This window comes from Solanum tuberosum, unplaced genomic scaffold, assembly GCF_000226075.1.
Source record: "Solanum tuberosum cultivar DM 1-3 516 R44 unplaced genomic scaffold, SolTub_3.0 scf00437, whole genome shotgun sequence".
NCBI lineage: Eukaryota > Viridiplantae > Streptophyta > Magnoliopsida > Solanales > Solanaceae > Solanum > Solanum tuberosum.
Window position 1 is genome coordinate 101,090 of NW_006239357.1, and position 16,049 is coordinate 117,138.

Here is a 16,049-nt window from a genome sequence, read left to right on the forward strand (position 1 = left end):
ATTCGTAGAGTCACATAAAATTTCAATGTCTACAAATTCCCCCTGCTTCAAGGCTTGTCGGAGTGTGGACTTGATGAAACTCAAAGATGAGGCTTGAAGTACTCATTCTTCCACCTTTGCAGCTTCAGATTTTCAGATTTAATTTAGGAGAGAAGAGATGAAGGGTAAATTTGGTCCCACTGGGCGTGCCAATTTGTTTGCAAAATTTTTTAAAGTGACAGAAAATAAATTACAATCACAAATAAAATATGAAGAAACGTAATTTTATTCATCAAGGTAGTGCGAGTACAATTATGTTCCTCCCTTGATTCTACTCTCTAAGATTTATCCATGATTTGAGGAACGTTAGTGCCGTATATCTCGAACTAGGATGATTTAGATTGACCTCTATATGAATATTCCATGACTTTTGTGGAATATACGAGATCTTGATCTTTAAAAATACCCAAGAGTTTATGGGATATTTTGAGATGTCTTTTAAGGGAATTTTGTACCCTTTATATAGGCGTGAACTAGGGTTTAGGGTTTAGGGTTGAGTAGCCCCAAAGAATCCTAATTTGAGTTGAACACAATTTGTAGAGTCCCAAAAAATTTCAATGTCTACACATTCTAAAAGGGACAATTTTAGTTGAATGCATGCCATTTGCTAAGTTAAACCATTATTTTGAAGATAGTGTAAAAACACAAGTACCAAACATAAGAGACATCATAATAAGACATAGGCAATAACATGCTAGACAATAATCATAACTAGTGAACATAAGAGATATCATCTTAAACATAGGCATCACCAATGCAATTGAGTTTGACATAGCATAAGAGAAACATTTCATGAGCCACCTCAAGGCAAGCTTGTGCAATACATAGATAAGATATGATAATCCCACCCATGCTAAGCAAGTCACTTTAGTTCCTCATTCATGTTTACCATCTTTTGATCTCATTCTTAGCTTATTTCTCATAGACAAGGTAACATTCACCTTTAGTCAATCATACCAAGGAAAGCAACTTATAACAACAATCCAAGTTAGCATACATCATTACAAGTTGTCTTCACATCATATGCACTTGCTATTTAGTCATAAGCATATTCATTACATACATCATCATAACACATGAGGAACACACCATAACTACCCCCAAAGCATACTTGTGCAATGCATGTATAAGATCCCAAACTCTCACCCACACTAAGTAGAGCTTCTTGAGTCGCCATAGTTCATACTAGACTTCACCTTGTGGGAATTAGCCTTAACTGACATACACCATGTGAGCTTAACATGGAATCCGGTATTACCCACACCGAAAAGGGTTGTCCTATTTGCTTAAGGTAAGACCATGATCATATTAGCTTTTAGGTGGATCCAATAGCTAAATAACCTATGGGGGCACATGGCTTATGGGATAAGGAGATTGATACTAGAAACCCGACCATACTAGGGAGAGCTTCCTTTCACAATATCCACTCGGTGCTTAACATTAAATTCTCACGGAGTAGTTAATTCTCTATTAAAATCATTACTCATTAAAGGGGTATCATTGGCCTACCGGTTCAAGGTACATCATTAGAATAGCTCATTGACTCCTCATGAAAGGGATGCCATTGGCCGACCGATTCAAGAAAAAGCCTTAAAATACTTCATTAGTTACTCATGAAAGGGATGTCGTTGGCCTACTGATTCAAGGTGTATCAATCAAGATAGATCTTTAATTACACTTGAAAGGGTTCCCTTAGACTACCGATTCATGGTATATCAATTAAGTTAACTCTTTAGATCATGCATAATTCTCATACTTCACCCTTCAAGGATCAAAGATCATATTCACTCAACACATCTAGAATTACTATATTAGACGTGGATAATAACACAACTCAAATAATCAATTCACTACATTCAAAATTCTATAATACTCTACCTGCATCAATCAATACCCACACTTTGAGATCCAATTAGGGAAAATAGGGGGATTCATGGATTCTTGGGGAATTCAACATAAAACCATATAAAATCATCAATTTATCCATAATAAAACATTATTCAATCACTAAGAAGTAAAAATGAATTTGAAAGGAATCCGTGAGATTGAAGTGAAACCCTAACTTTTTGGGGAAATCTCTATCTTTGAAATCGACTTTGGAGGGACTCTATGAATGAATACTATCCATGAATGAAGGAATACCATACCTTGGTGAAGAATCCCCACTAAATTGAAAAGAAACCCCTATCTCTTTGAAACCTTAGGCTCCAACTTCCTTCTTCTTGTTCCTTCAGTTCTAGTGAGAGTTTTTTTTTAGAGGGATTTGGGTTTCTTTGGTGAATTAAAATAATGATTTGGGAATCACTTAATTAAGGGTCTAATGTCCTTATATAGTAGGTCTAATCTAGGGTAAAACTACATCACTTAACTAATTAATTCTAGAAAGTTCCCTAACCCAAAACTTAAACCGACTTAATGGCCAAGACTGCCTCACTCATGAGACCACGCCCACGGGGCATGAGTGTACCCACGGGGCATGCTTCTCTTCCGTTGGTGGAGGTACTAGAACTATGACCTAGGACTCCCCTCACCCACGGAGTGTGGACCCCCTTACGGGGAGTGTGTCCCTCCGTGGGTGCATTGCCTTGGGACAGATTTCTAGGGCCGTTTTGCTAGGATCCTCCTCAAGGACCCTTGGTTTGTTCTTGGGGGGTCGTACCTTGAAATTTTAACCCTTAGCCCTTCACTCTAAGAAATAGAAGTCATTTCTATGACTTTAACCCTCACGTCAAGCGTTAGAACCCTCACGTAAAGCTCTAGTTTGGCCTACTAGTTTCTAGGGTGTTACCAAATCTTTTGATTTTGTGATGGAACTGATGAAAACCTTGTTCCATTTTCTTGAAAGGATGCTCGACTTTTCTTTCAATTTTGTTCTAAGTTTTGCTTGATTTAGGTGAATGATAGATTAGGTTAGGTTGTAATTTAGTTTCTAGGCTAAAACTGACCAAAGCAACGTAGTTTAGAGGTTAAACGATGTAGTTTAGGTGTCCAACGCATAGGGAAAAGACCAAAACGACCCTACTTAAAAATCTTATGCCGCTGACCTCGGCCCCTCTGATGGCTTATTAAACGAACAATAGACCGTGGAGCTGATTGTGGTCCTGGTCCAGTTGTTGCTGGTCATGGGGTGGACTTTTATGGGTGCCACCACAACCCGTCGTCAGGACCACGGCCCTGAAGGGTCCGGTGGTTTGACGTCTGGGCCAGGTGGTCTTTAGGTGGCGACCACGAGTGCCAGTACGGTCCGTGAGGTGGTCTAATACCTGTGGAGGTGGTCCACCTCTGCTGGGAAGGGGTTGAGTCCACGGGAAGGTCAACAGACCGTGGTCCCTCTCACGCTTTGTGAACCCTACCGTGGTTCACTAGATAAGGTGATTTTTCTGCTGTATTTTCTAAGTCTTGTTCCAAGGTGTTACAATATCTCCCCCTTGGGAACATTCGTCCTAGAATGAAGACTAAACTAGTTGAAGATGGAGGGAAAGAGCTGTAAACCCTACCACTAATTACTAGAAACTGATTTCTGACTGAACGAAGGTCCAAGAACATGCAAATATGCCAAAAATGCAAGTACAAACTGAAGGAACATGATACTAAGACTGAACTTATGCATGAATGATTGAAAAACTGGAGAGGTACTATTACCTCAAGCTGGAATGGAATCGGAAGGAAAGAGATGAGAATACTTGGCCTTCATGGCTACCTTTGCTTCCCAAGTTGCTCCCTCTACTGACTAACTCCTTCGCAAAACCTTAACTGAAGCAACTTCTTTGTTTCTCAACCTTCGAACCTAACGATCAAGAATATCTACTGGCACCTCTTCATAAGTGAGACTATCCTTCACAGCCACACTTTCTGAAGGTACTATAGATGCTGGATCACCCACACACTTCTTCAACAACGAAATATGAAAGACTGGATGGACTGCTGCTAGTTCTGCTGGCAACTCTAACTCATAAGCCACTTTACCAACCCTTTTAAAAATCATGTAAGGGCCTAAATATCTAGGACTGAGCTTCCCCTTCTTTCCAAATTTCGTCATCCCCTTCATAGGTGACACTTTCAGGAAAACCCAATCATCAATTTGGAACTCCAAGTCCTTTCTCCTTACATCTGCATAAGATTTCTAGCGACTCTGGCTATCTTAAGTCTATTTATAATGAGTAAACTTTCTCCATAGCATCATGAACCAAATCTGGCTCTATCAAGGCAGCTTCACCTACGTCAAACCAACCATTTGGAGATCTATACCTATTCCCATATAATGCCTCATAAGGGGCCATTTGGATGATAAAATGGTAGCTATTATTGTAGGCAAAGAGTATGGTGATCATCCCAACTACCCTTGAAGTCGATCACGAAAGCTCTCAACATGTCCTCTAAGGTCTGAATGGTATGCTCTGCCTGACCATCTGTCTGTGGATGAAATGCTGTGCTAAGATTAACCTGAGTACCAAGACCTTTATGAAAAAACTTCCAGAAATGAGAGGTAAAATGAAGACCTCTAACTGATATAATAGACAAAGGAACCCCATGCAACCTAACTGTTTCATTACTGTAAAGTTTAGTGTAGTGCTCCGCCGAATCTGTAGTCTTTAAAGCCAAAAAACACACAAACTTAGTAACTCTTTCAACTATCACTCAAATGGAGTCATGCTGCCTGCGAGTACAAGGTAAACATGTAATGAAGTCCATGTTGATCACTTCCCACTTCCATGTAGGAATGTTGATCTCTTGAGTCATACATCTTGGTTACTGACATTCTAACTTCACTTGCTGACAGTTGGATCACTTAGCCACAAAATCTTCTATATCCCTTTTCATACCATTTGACCAAAAGACTTCCCGCAGATCACAGTACATCTTAGTGGCACCTGGATGAATAGATTACCTGGATTTATGGGTTTCTACAAGAATCTGTTGTCTCAACTCACCCACCTTAGGAACACATAGTCGACCAAAATAAGAAATAACACCATATCCCCCTTGGGAGAAAACCTCAACTCTCTGCTGATGAACTGCACCCTTTAGTTGAAGCAATATTGGATCACTGTCTTGCTTCTCTTTAACCTCCGCTACCAATAAATATTTTGACCCATTCTGAACTGTTACACCACCATCTATTATGCTCATAAGGCAAACTCCCAAGCGAGCAAGCCTGTGCACATCTTTTGCTAGTTCCTTTCTTTCTTCCTCAACATGTGCCACACTACCCATAAATAGCCTACTAAGAGCATCTGCTATTACAATGACCTTACCAGGATGGTAAAGCGCGTTCATATCATAATATTCGAGGAACTCAAGTCATCTTGTTTGGCGAAGATTCAACTTTTTCTGGGTGAACACATACTGAAGGCTCTTATGGTCTGTGAACACATCTAAATGAACACCATACAAGTAATGTCTCCAAATACTAAGTGCAAACACCACTGCTTCAAGCTCGAGGTCATGAGTCAGATAATTCTTCTCATCCGCCTTAAGCTGTCTAGAAGCATAAGTTATAACCTTACCTCGTTGCATCAAAATATAACCTAGGCTGACTCTGGATGCATCATAATAGATCACATAACCGTTTGAACCCTCTAGTAGAGTCAAAACAGGAGTTGTAGTCAACCTAGTTTTTAGTTCTATGAAGCTTTTCTCACGATCATTTGACCACTGGAACTTAACCTTTTTTCTGAGTCAACTTAGTCAATAGAGAAGCTATGGATGAAAATCCTTCCACAAACCTTCTGTAGTAACCTGCCAAACCCAACAAACTTTGGATATCTATAGGAGAGGTAGATCTGGGCCATTGTTTCATTGCCTCTATTTTATGAGAATCCACTTGTATTCCTTCGCTAGACACATTATGCCCAAGAAAAGCAATAGATTGCAACCAAAACTCACATTTGCTAAACTTAGCGAATAACTGGCAATCTTTGAGAGTTTGCAGGACAACCCTCAAATGAGTCGCATGTTCTTCCTCATTCCTAGAGTAAATGAGGATATCATCAATGAAAACGATAACGAACAAGTCCAAATACTGTTTGAACACCCTTTTCATCAAATCCATGAAAGCTGCAGGAGCATTGGTTAGTCCAAATGAACATAACTACAAATTCATAATGACCATACCGAGTTCTGAAGGCTATGTTTGGAATGTCACTATCTCTGACTTTGAGCTGATGATAACCGGATCTGAGGTCTATCTTTACAAAATTACTAGCACCCTAAAGTTGGTCAAGCATGTCATCAATCTTGGGGATAGGATACTTATTCTTGATTGTGACTTTGTTCAACTGCTGATAGTCAATGAACATCTTGAGAGAACCATTTTTATTCTTCATGAACATCACTGGTGCACCCCATGGGGAAATACTAGGTCTAATGAAGCCCTTATCTAGAATATCTTTCAACTACTCTTTCAATTCCTTAAGCTTTGCTGGAGCCATTCTATAAAGAGGAATAGAAATAGGCTGGGTATCTGGAAGAAGATCAATGACAAAGTCAATTTCCCTTCCGGGAGGAACTCCGGGATGATCTTCTCGAAACTCATTAACTACAGGAACTGACTCAAGAGTTGGGGTTTCAGAGCTCGAATCCTTAACCCAAACTAGATGATAGAGATAACCCTTAGAAATCAACTTTATGGCCTTAAGGTAAGAAATTAATTGACCCATAGGCGCTAAGCTACTACCTTTCCATTCTAAGATTGGTTCGTTAGGAAACTGGAAATGAACGATCCTAGTTCTACAATTGACTGAGGCATAACAGGAATGTAGCCAATATATACCTAGAATAATATCAAAGTATACCATTTCTAACTGTTCAAGATTTGCTGAGCTGACTTTCTAGGAGACTGTGACAGGGCAATTTCTGTATACCCGTGTAGCTATACTTGGGTCACAGACTGGAGTAGAGACTAAGAAGGGTTCTAAAAGAGTTTCTGGACTAACATTGAAGTTAACTGCTATAAAAAGAGTGACAAAGTAAAGAGTAGCCCCTTGGTCTAACAAAGCATAAACATATAAGTTAATGACTCGTAACTTACCAATGACTACATCAGGAGAATCTTTCTGATCCTAGTGAGCCTGAAGAGAATATAACCTATTTTGGTGTTGATCGCCACCTATACCAAATGAGTTACCCTGCTGAGTCGGGTGACCTACTGGTGTTGCTGAAGTTGTAGACTGAGCCCTACCATTGTTGTCCCCTTGACCCTGTTTAACATAAGGACAATCTCTCAACGTGTGACCAGGTTGACCACACCCAAAGCATCCTTCCTTTGACACTTCCCCGGATGGTTCTTACAACACTTTGGACAAGTTGGGTAGGTTCTGGTGCCTAAAATATTCCCTTAGACTTAGATCCTGATGCCCTACCTTTGTGATCCTGTCGAAACTTTGAAGATGGAACACTAGCTGATGAAGGTGCTAGAGCTGCAGACTTTTGCTAAAACTCCGAGCAATTTCCACCACCCGATTTCTGTTGAGAATACTCATAATTGCCTGTTATAGTCTTCTTATTATCATTAGCCTATTCCCTAAGCTTATCTCCCTCAACCTGCTAAGCATGAGTCATGAGCCTAGAGATGTTCAAATTTTCCGGCAACATAGCATTTCTACATTCTGTTTTCAATAAGTCGGATATCCCCTGCAGAAACTTGTTCATGTGAGCCTTGGAATCGGCAACCATGTGAAGAGCATACCTGGATAGTTAGGTGAACTTGAGTCCGTATTCTTGGACTGACATTCTACCTTGCCTCAAATTCATGAATTCCTGAGCTTTTACCTCCCTCAACTCTCTTGGGAAGAACCTGTCTAGAAATGTCTCACTAAAGCACTCCCAAGTGATAAGAGTCGCATCCGTGCCCCTATTTTCTTTCCATTAAGTAAACCAGATATGAGCTACATCCTTAAGCTGGTAGGATGCTAATTCCACCCTATCATTTTCAGTCACTTGCATCACTCCAAATATCTTCTTGACCTCATCTATGCAGTTTTGGGGATCCTCACCAATCTACAATCCTAAAAACTTAGGCAGATTCATCCTAACAAAATCACGAACCCTGGCATCACGAGAAGATATAGCGCAGAGTATGTGTTAGTACTTGAAAGGTACTGAGCATGCAACATAGAATAAAGCTGAACAACATACATAACTGAACAAACCATATAACTGAGCAATGATATAAGATGAGCATTGTACTATACTGAAAATACTGAACATGAACTAACTGAATACAATGACCAAGTTTATACATGCAGAAACTTAATACTGAACTGTAACTGATAACCTGGTCAATACACTAGAATCTGAATGTGGGAGCTATTAATAACTGACATAAAACCACATGAGCTAAATGTTGAATCCGATGTATACGCCCCATCGAGAGGACCCACTATACCCTGCCACAGGTATAGAGGCATGACTAGCGTGATCACTAAACTGATGCCCACATAGGGGACTTATAACCTACGGGGGCACGTAGTTCTGGTACTTGAGGGTGACTGACCCTAGTTCAATCGGTATTAAGCCTAATCCTAATTGATTATGTAATTAACACATTATTATTGAATTTCTGTAATACTGGATAGCTCAAAATACTGACATGCTTACTAAAAATGCAACATTTATATACTGATAATGAAACATTCGAAAACTAAGGCATGTATATATGTTTATTTGTCCTAGCTAATGTAGTTCATGAACTAAAAGGACTACATAACTAGGGTTTTGAGCTTATGCATGAATCTGGGCAAAAACGATACTACTACATGATAATCTTATAAGGAACATTAAAATAACTAATTCATAATAATCTGCTGAAATTCTGGAAACCCTAGGTCTAGATAATATGGAGGGAATCAAGAATCTGACTGAATTCTAGGGACCTAAATGGGGTGGAAGGAACCCACTAGTGAAAATCCCACATACCTGGTGACAAAATTCACGGAGAAATCTTTCGATTTTGGGGCTGGAACTAATGAAAACCTTGTTGCATTTTCCTGATGGGCTGATCAACTTTTTCTCTATTTTGCTCTAAGTTTTGCTTTATTTAGGTGAATGATTGATTAGGGTAGGTTCTAATTTTGTTTCTAGACTAAAACTGACCAAAACCACGTAGTTTAGGGGTTAGACGACGTAGTTTAGGTGTCCAACGCATAGGAGAAAAAACCTAAATGACCCTACTTAAAAATCTAACGTAGCTGACCACGACCCCTCTGACGGCCCGTCAAACGAACCATGGACTGTGGAGCTGGTCATGGTCCTGGTCCAGTAGCTGCTGGTCATTGGGTGGACTTTCACTGCCGCCACCATGACCCGTCGTCAGGATCACGTCCGGTGAAGGGTCCCGTGGTCTGACGTCTGGATCAGGTGGTCTCTGCCTGGCGATCACAAGTGCCAGTACGGTCCTTCACAGGATCGTGGTCCCTCTCACGGTCCGTGAACCTTGTTGTGGATCAGGTGAGTTTTCTACTGCATTTTCTAAATCTAACTGAATTCTAGGGATCTAGTGGATGAAATAAATCCACAGTGAAATCCCACATACATGGTGATGAAATTCACGAAGAATTCTTTTGATTTCGGGGCTGGAAATGAAGAAAACTTGTTGCGTTCTTGGAAGGGTTTTGAGTTGCCTCTTTCTCCTATTTTTCATTCTAAGCTTGGTGAATTCTAGAGGATAATGGTTTAGGGTAAAATCTAACTAGAATAATAGGCTAAAACTGTCCAAAAAGAAATAGTTTAGGGTTAAAATAATTAGGAAAAATCCTAACTACCCCTAACTAAAAGTCGTCTGGCCCATTGACAGAGCTAACTGACAGGCCATAAATCATATGACACTCCGTCCTGTCATCGTCGTTTGGCTGTCAGAGGACTGAAATCTGGGTTTTCAAACTAAAAGTCGACTGGCCCATTGACGGAGCGGACTGACGGGCCGTGAGTCGACTGACGGTCCAGGCCTGTCAGTTGTCGTTTGGCTGTTGGAGGGCAGAAATCTAGGTCCTGAAACTAAAAGTTGACTGGCCATTGACAGAGCTGACTGACGGGCCATGAGGCGACTGATGGTCCGTAGGTGGCCTCCATCGGTGGCACCTACAACTGTTGAAAATCTGGAAATTTTTTCCTGTCTCGAATTTAGGGTGTTACAATTATAAAAAAATGATGTTCAACAATTACTCATAGCCACAGTCACAGAACAAGGGCCTTTAGCTACTAATGCCTAAGAAAAGAAGGAAAAGAAAATAACCCTAAAAAGTATTGACAACTTTATACTTGATGCCCTATAATTGATCTCCTCCCTCCAAAAATAATTATTTATATAGACTATTTATAGATATAAAAAACCCTAAATAAAATAATTGAGTCCAAATAAAATTAGGAGTCCAAAATCAAAGATAAGAATTCCTTTACGCATGAAACACTGTCGCCGCTGTTGTTTCTGTTGATGCTGCCATCAAAGACTGACACGTGGCAGCAGTCCTTCTGCAGTTAACATTCCTCCTTCAAGAGAAATTCATATATATAATATTTTATTTTATTCAATTTAATTCATTAAGCTGTCTGTTTGATTCCCTTTTTCAACCTTCCATCTTTAATTTGTTTTAGCTTCGAACTTCTTCATTATTCCACCAATTTAATCCTACAAATAAAATACACTATTTAGCACAATTCATAAAACTCATGCTCAAAAAGGAAAGATATAAATAATAAATGTGAGGCAAATAATGATTAAAAATATATATATTTTGTCTCTCATCAACACCCCACACTTAAACTTTTGCTCGTCCTCGAGCAAACATTAAAGCTCATCTCAAAAGATCCTACTAGGAATGCCATCACTTTGGTTAATACAATTAATTAGACCATATACCAACTTCAAAACATCAAGTACAATTCCTGCTCATTATGCAAGACATCAAAGTAAACAACAAACCTCTAACCTCCTAACTTCAAGGAAGGTTTTTGAACTCATCACATTTAAGTTTGCTCACTTGCTCTCATCAAATAAAGCTAATAAACTCACCTATCTATCACGAAACAAGTGCCCTCACAAGAATAAAAAGTCCACACATTCAATTCAAAAGATTGAATATAAATTAAGGACTTAGCATCAAAGAAAAACTCACACTCACAAATAAAATTCACATGTATGTACAAAGAACAATAGGGTTACCCATTATGTACATCTCCACTAATTAAGCATGCTTGAATAGAATCAAATAGGACCTTAATGGGCTGTAATGTAGGCTAGGGAATGGGTAGAAAAACTATATAAAAGTGACTTACAGTTCCTTACGCACTTTGCACTTTAAGACTTTATCACCCATTATTTTCTTCTCTTTATTTTTAGCCCTCTCTTCAATAATTATTTCACAAGTAATTTTCATCATCTCAAGAATGCTTCAATCTTCTTCTTTTTCTCTTTTCCTTTTTCAAAGGATTTCTTTTCATGTCACATTCTTTTGTTCTTTTTTCTTTTTTTTTCAATCACATTCTTTCAAAGAGAGCTTTTAAGCACTTTAGAGCTATCACTGATTACCTTTTCACTCAACCATCACTTTTTCTTCAGAATTAACAATTAGAATAAGTATATGTTGTAATGTTAAAGGAAGCAAGATGCAAAAACTAGGGATTCAACAAAAGAGTTAAGGGAAAAATATGGCTACCGACAAAAGGCTACAGGCTCAAAAGGACTAACTAGTGATATAATATCTGAAAAGGCTAAAATTTACAAGATGGATCAAAGAAAGCCTATTATCATCTCCTAAACAAGGAAACACTTTTTATTTCGCTTCAATAACATGCAAGGAAAATTCTAGACTAAGATGCAAAACACAGAATAAACGAACTCTCACCACACATGGCACAAGTATCAATCAAGATTGATCAATTCCACTTCTAAGACAGACAGGATAACAACAAACTACAAAATAAAATAAGCTATATACAAAGTCACAACCATGAGCTTAGGTGTGAAAGAGTCTGCAATTTTTTTTATCAATCAAGCATTCACAACAAAGTACTACTCAACAATTAGGCCTAAATAGCAAGTATCACACCACTCAAAATGGTATTTTCTTTTCTCTCAAAAAAAAAAATTAAAAGAAGAACTTATTCATAAAAAAATAAAAGACACTCAGTTCAAAGGGACTATCCCCAGGAAAAGAACCGAAAACAAAAGCTAAGGAACTCATCCTTAAAAAAAGAAAAGACTCAATAAAAAAGTAAAAACTAGAAATTCATTCCTCCACCACAAACTTAAAAAGATGCTATGTCCCCAAAGCATCAAATAAAATTTAAAACAAGGGTTAGAAAAACTCTCTGAGGCCTTTAGGCCTAGCTAATATCATGTTGTCTTAATTTTCATTAAGGGTCGTACACACCCCACGCTTATGATCAAATGTGCTCCTTCGCATAAAAATTTGTATACTCAGACTTCACCTAATCTGCAAAAAACAAGATCAAAAGAAAAAAATAGAGTGACACTAATAAAATAAAACAAGAAGTTACACTACTAATTGGGTTTCCTCCCAATAAGCACATAATTAAACGTTGCGACACGACACAAGTAAGTTGACCACTTGTCTTTCCACTTTGAACTTATGAATTTTACCCCTAACATTGCATCAATTGTTCTCCTCCTCTCTAGGGGCGGTGGTATAAAGATAAAGGAACCAAGTAATATATGTTGCATCTTACACTTCTTGGCCCTTATGCAAGGAATGTCGTTTTGTCTATGTGGACTAAAAAACATTAGGATGTAGGGGCATTGTACCTCATCTATGCACTCATCCATTAGTTCAGATGATATATAAAAGTGTTTTGAATGAGATTCAAGTTGCCTCAACTCCAAAGCAACATTATTTACAACATTCTCAATTTTGTACTCTTTCTCAATATCGACACTAAGGAATGCGGTATACTTGAATGATTGGAATTACTCTTTTTGCTCCACTAGTTGGTCATCATCCACAACAATTGGTAATTGGGCTTTAGATTCCTCAATCTTTTTGTTCAAGTGAGCCTCCAAGTCATGAATATTTGATCCAAATTGATCTTTTTCTTGTGTGAGTTCAACTCTTCCTCCAATCAGTTGGGTTGTCATGTATATTAGACCATCACAGATAGACTCTTGAAACTTTAGAAGTTTAGTTTGTTCTTGTAGCTAAGATTGGCTCACTATCTCTGCTTCTTCATAACTTTCTCCTTGTTGGGCTTCTCTCTCTTGTAACTTAGCTTGGACGTAATTTCTAATTGAATAGTGTCAAGCTTATCCAATAATTTCATGATTTTTTGTGCTCTTCCCTGCATTCAAATATTTGTTCTGTGATTTTTGAATTAACTTTGTTCAGCATGTCCGTACATTCCATAAGTATAACATTGCATGCCTCTTGTTTTGCATTCTCCACTTCATCGCCCCTGCCAACATCACAAATAACAGAAGACTCATAATATATAGGGGTTCCGGGGGAAGGGAATAAGATTTAGGACAAACATTTCGATGAATATATTGACGACCAGATATATGACATAAAGAACACTCGATATCTAAGTGGTGTCCATTACAATAATTATAAGGATATTTATAAGATTACTCATCACCCAACCATGATTTATCCCAATCATCCATATCAATAAGAGTACAAAATTATTCAAACAAAGAAAAATAATAATTAATTGTTCCAAAAAAAACTAATCAAAAAAACAAAAAGAAATAAATAAATAAATAAAAAGAAAAAGTATAACCTAGAAGAATAGTTAATTTCTTAGTCCCCAGTAGCGGCAGAACCTGTCACTTAAGCAACATTAGTGACCGCTTAAGCGGTCATTGACCAATCTTTTAATAAAGACTTGGTCGCAAACCCCACTCACTTTGCAATCTTATTTTTGCAATTCTCTCTCTTTGAGCTCCGATTTTAGTGATTCTAAGTGTGGTGTCTCCCTGGGGATTGTGTGTATGTTCTGGCTTGATCAGAAATTAGTCGGCATTTATCGTTTGAGGTCAATTACCTTTCTAGTAAGCTGTCCTACTTGTGTTTTGTTCTTAATTGTTTGAATTTTTCCATGTTGATGTTGTTTGCTGTTTCTAGCCTCGAAGTATGTTCTATTTATGAACACAAGTTTAATGTATTTTCTAGGACCTTTTAAAGGAATCAATTTCAGAAATTTCATTGTGGGTCCCATAATTTCTATTTGACTCCAAAATTTATTTGTTATTATGTACTTTTGGTGTCTAAACGACCGTATTGATGTTGTGATCCCATTTTTGATAGTATGTTAACATTTAGAGTCCATTCAGAAAGAAAAAGCTTTGGCTTTGTAATTTATAGCGGGCGTGATCGGCCTACAAGTAAGCTCTAACTTCCATCGTATTTTAGATTGAGCTTGAATAAGTAAATACATGTTGATTAGAGTGAATTGGGGAAAGGTACCTAGCTACTCTTATTCCTTTTCTAGATACCATGTTTTAGAATTATTTGGCATTGTGATGAGTGTAGTACCATGATAGTTGGGGGGGGGGGTTATGTGTTCCATGGCTTTGTGTATTAATTGTGTCATTTTTTGGTATGAGCATGTTCAGCCTTAGTCTAGAATAAGACTAGTGTTGCCTTAGAGACTTGCAATCCTTGTAACCTTGTTTCTTCTTCGACGTCATTTACGAAGAATTAGATCCATGTACACTGGAGTAGCAGACTTGAGTATGATAGTATGAGCCTTCGTCTAGGAGATTTCCCAAATTTATTAGATCTCATCTTCTGTTCTTATTTTCTGCGGTTCCAATGTGTTATCGGGGTTTTTTTGGTTTTGTGGTGATGTAGGATTAGATTGTTCTACGCTGGGAGCCTTATGCTAATTCTTGTGAGTAGACATCATTCCACATGATGAGTCAAGACGTCCCCTGATCACCCTTGCTAGTAAGGCGGCTTACGCACCTGGGAGTGGACTGGCTGGGTGGCCTTGATATATAAAATCATCATCAAAGTCAACACGGACCCAAGTAACTCTTGCTACCTAGGTTGGGGGTAGACTGATTAGGTAAGAGACCTAGATTGGTTTTCACTCTTGCTAGCTGGGTTGGTAGTTGATTGGATTACTGGATATTCTAGTTACTTTGGCTGGGAGACTCACTAATTCGTTTCTTAGTTTCAGGTTCGTGTTACTCTTCACTCAGTAGACCTATAGCTAGTCTATGCAGCTGTCAGGCTTATAGAGGTATGCTCGTTTTTTATTTAAACATTCAGGTCAGGAGATTTTGTTTAGATTTACTTCGGTATGCTCGTATGCTTTTTTTCGTGTCCGCTTTGACCTTTATTTGTGTCTACATTCTACATTTTCATATTGTCGTTACCTTTCTTATTCAGTCAGCATATATTCCTCCGTAGTGCCTTTGTTAACTATTCATGCTAGCTACAGTGTGTATTTGTTTCCTTATTTATGACTTGTGATTGTTCGTGCCATCTTCAACAACTTTTGGGATCGAAGACGTGGGTGAGCACTTGGCATCCTGGATGAACATGTTTCCTTCTAGGTTTTGGGACTTGTACTCGTGTTTTAGACAATTCTGTACCGGTGACTTCCAGGTTCTTGAAGGGATTCTCTTGTATATAGGCTTTGGCTTGCTTCCGCTTTGGTTGTATTTTATTTTTTAGTGTTAATTTTGTTTAGTTCTGCCCTTATACTCATTACTTGTCGTTCTAGGTACAGATTGACTTACCTACTAGTGGGTTATAGTAGGTGTCATCATGACTCGAAGAATTAGGCCATGACAAATAAATTCTTTAAGTAATCTCGAGAATTATATTTTTCACTTTATTTTACCATATGTATATTACTAGCTATAATTTTAAAAATATTTTCAGCAGGTAAATCATTTTTTTTATGAATGAAATTCTAATGAGATTGAGTTGGGGAGAAAATAAGCATTAACCAGTTCAAATTCCAATGAGGTTCAGTTGGTGAGAATATAATGGTTGAAAATGATTAAATATTTGATTGCCTCATTATAACAAGTTGATTGTCCTAAA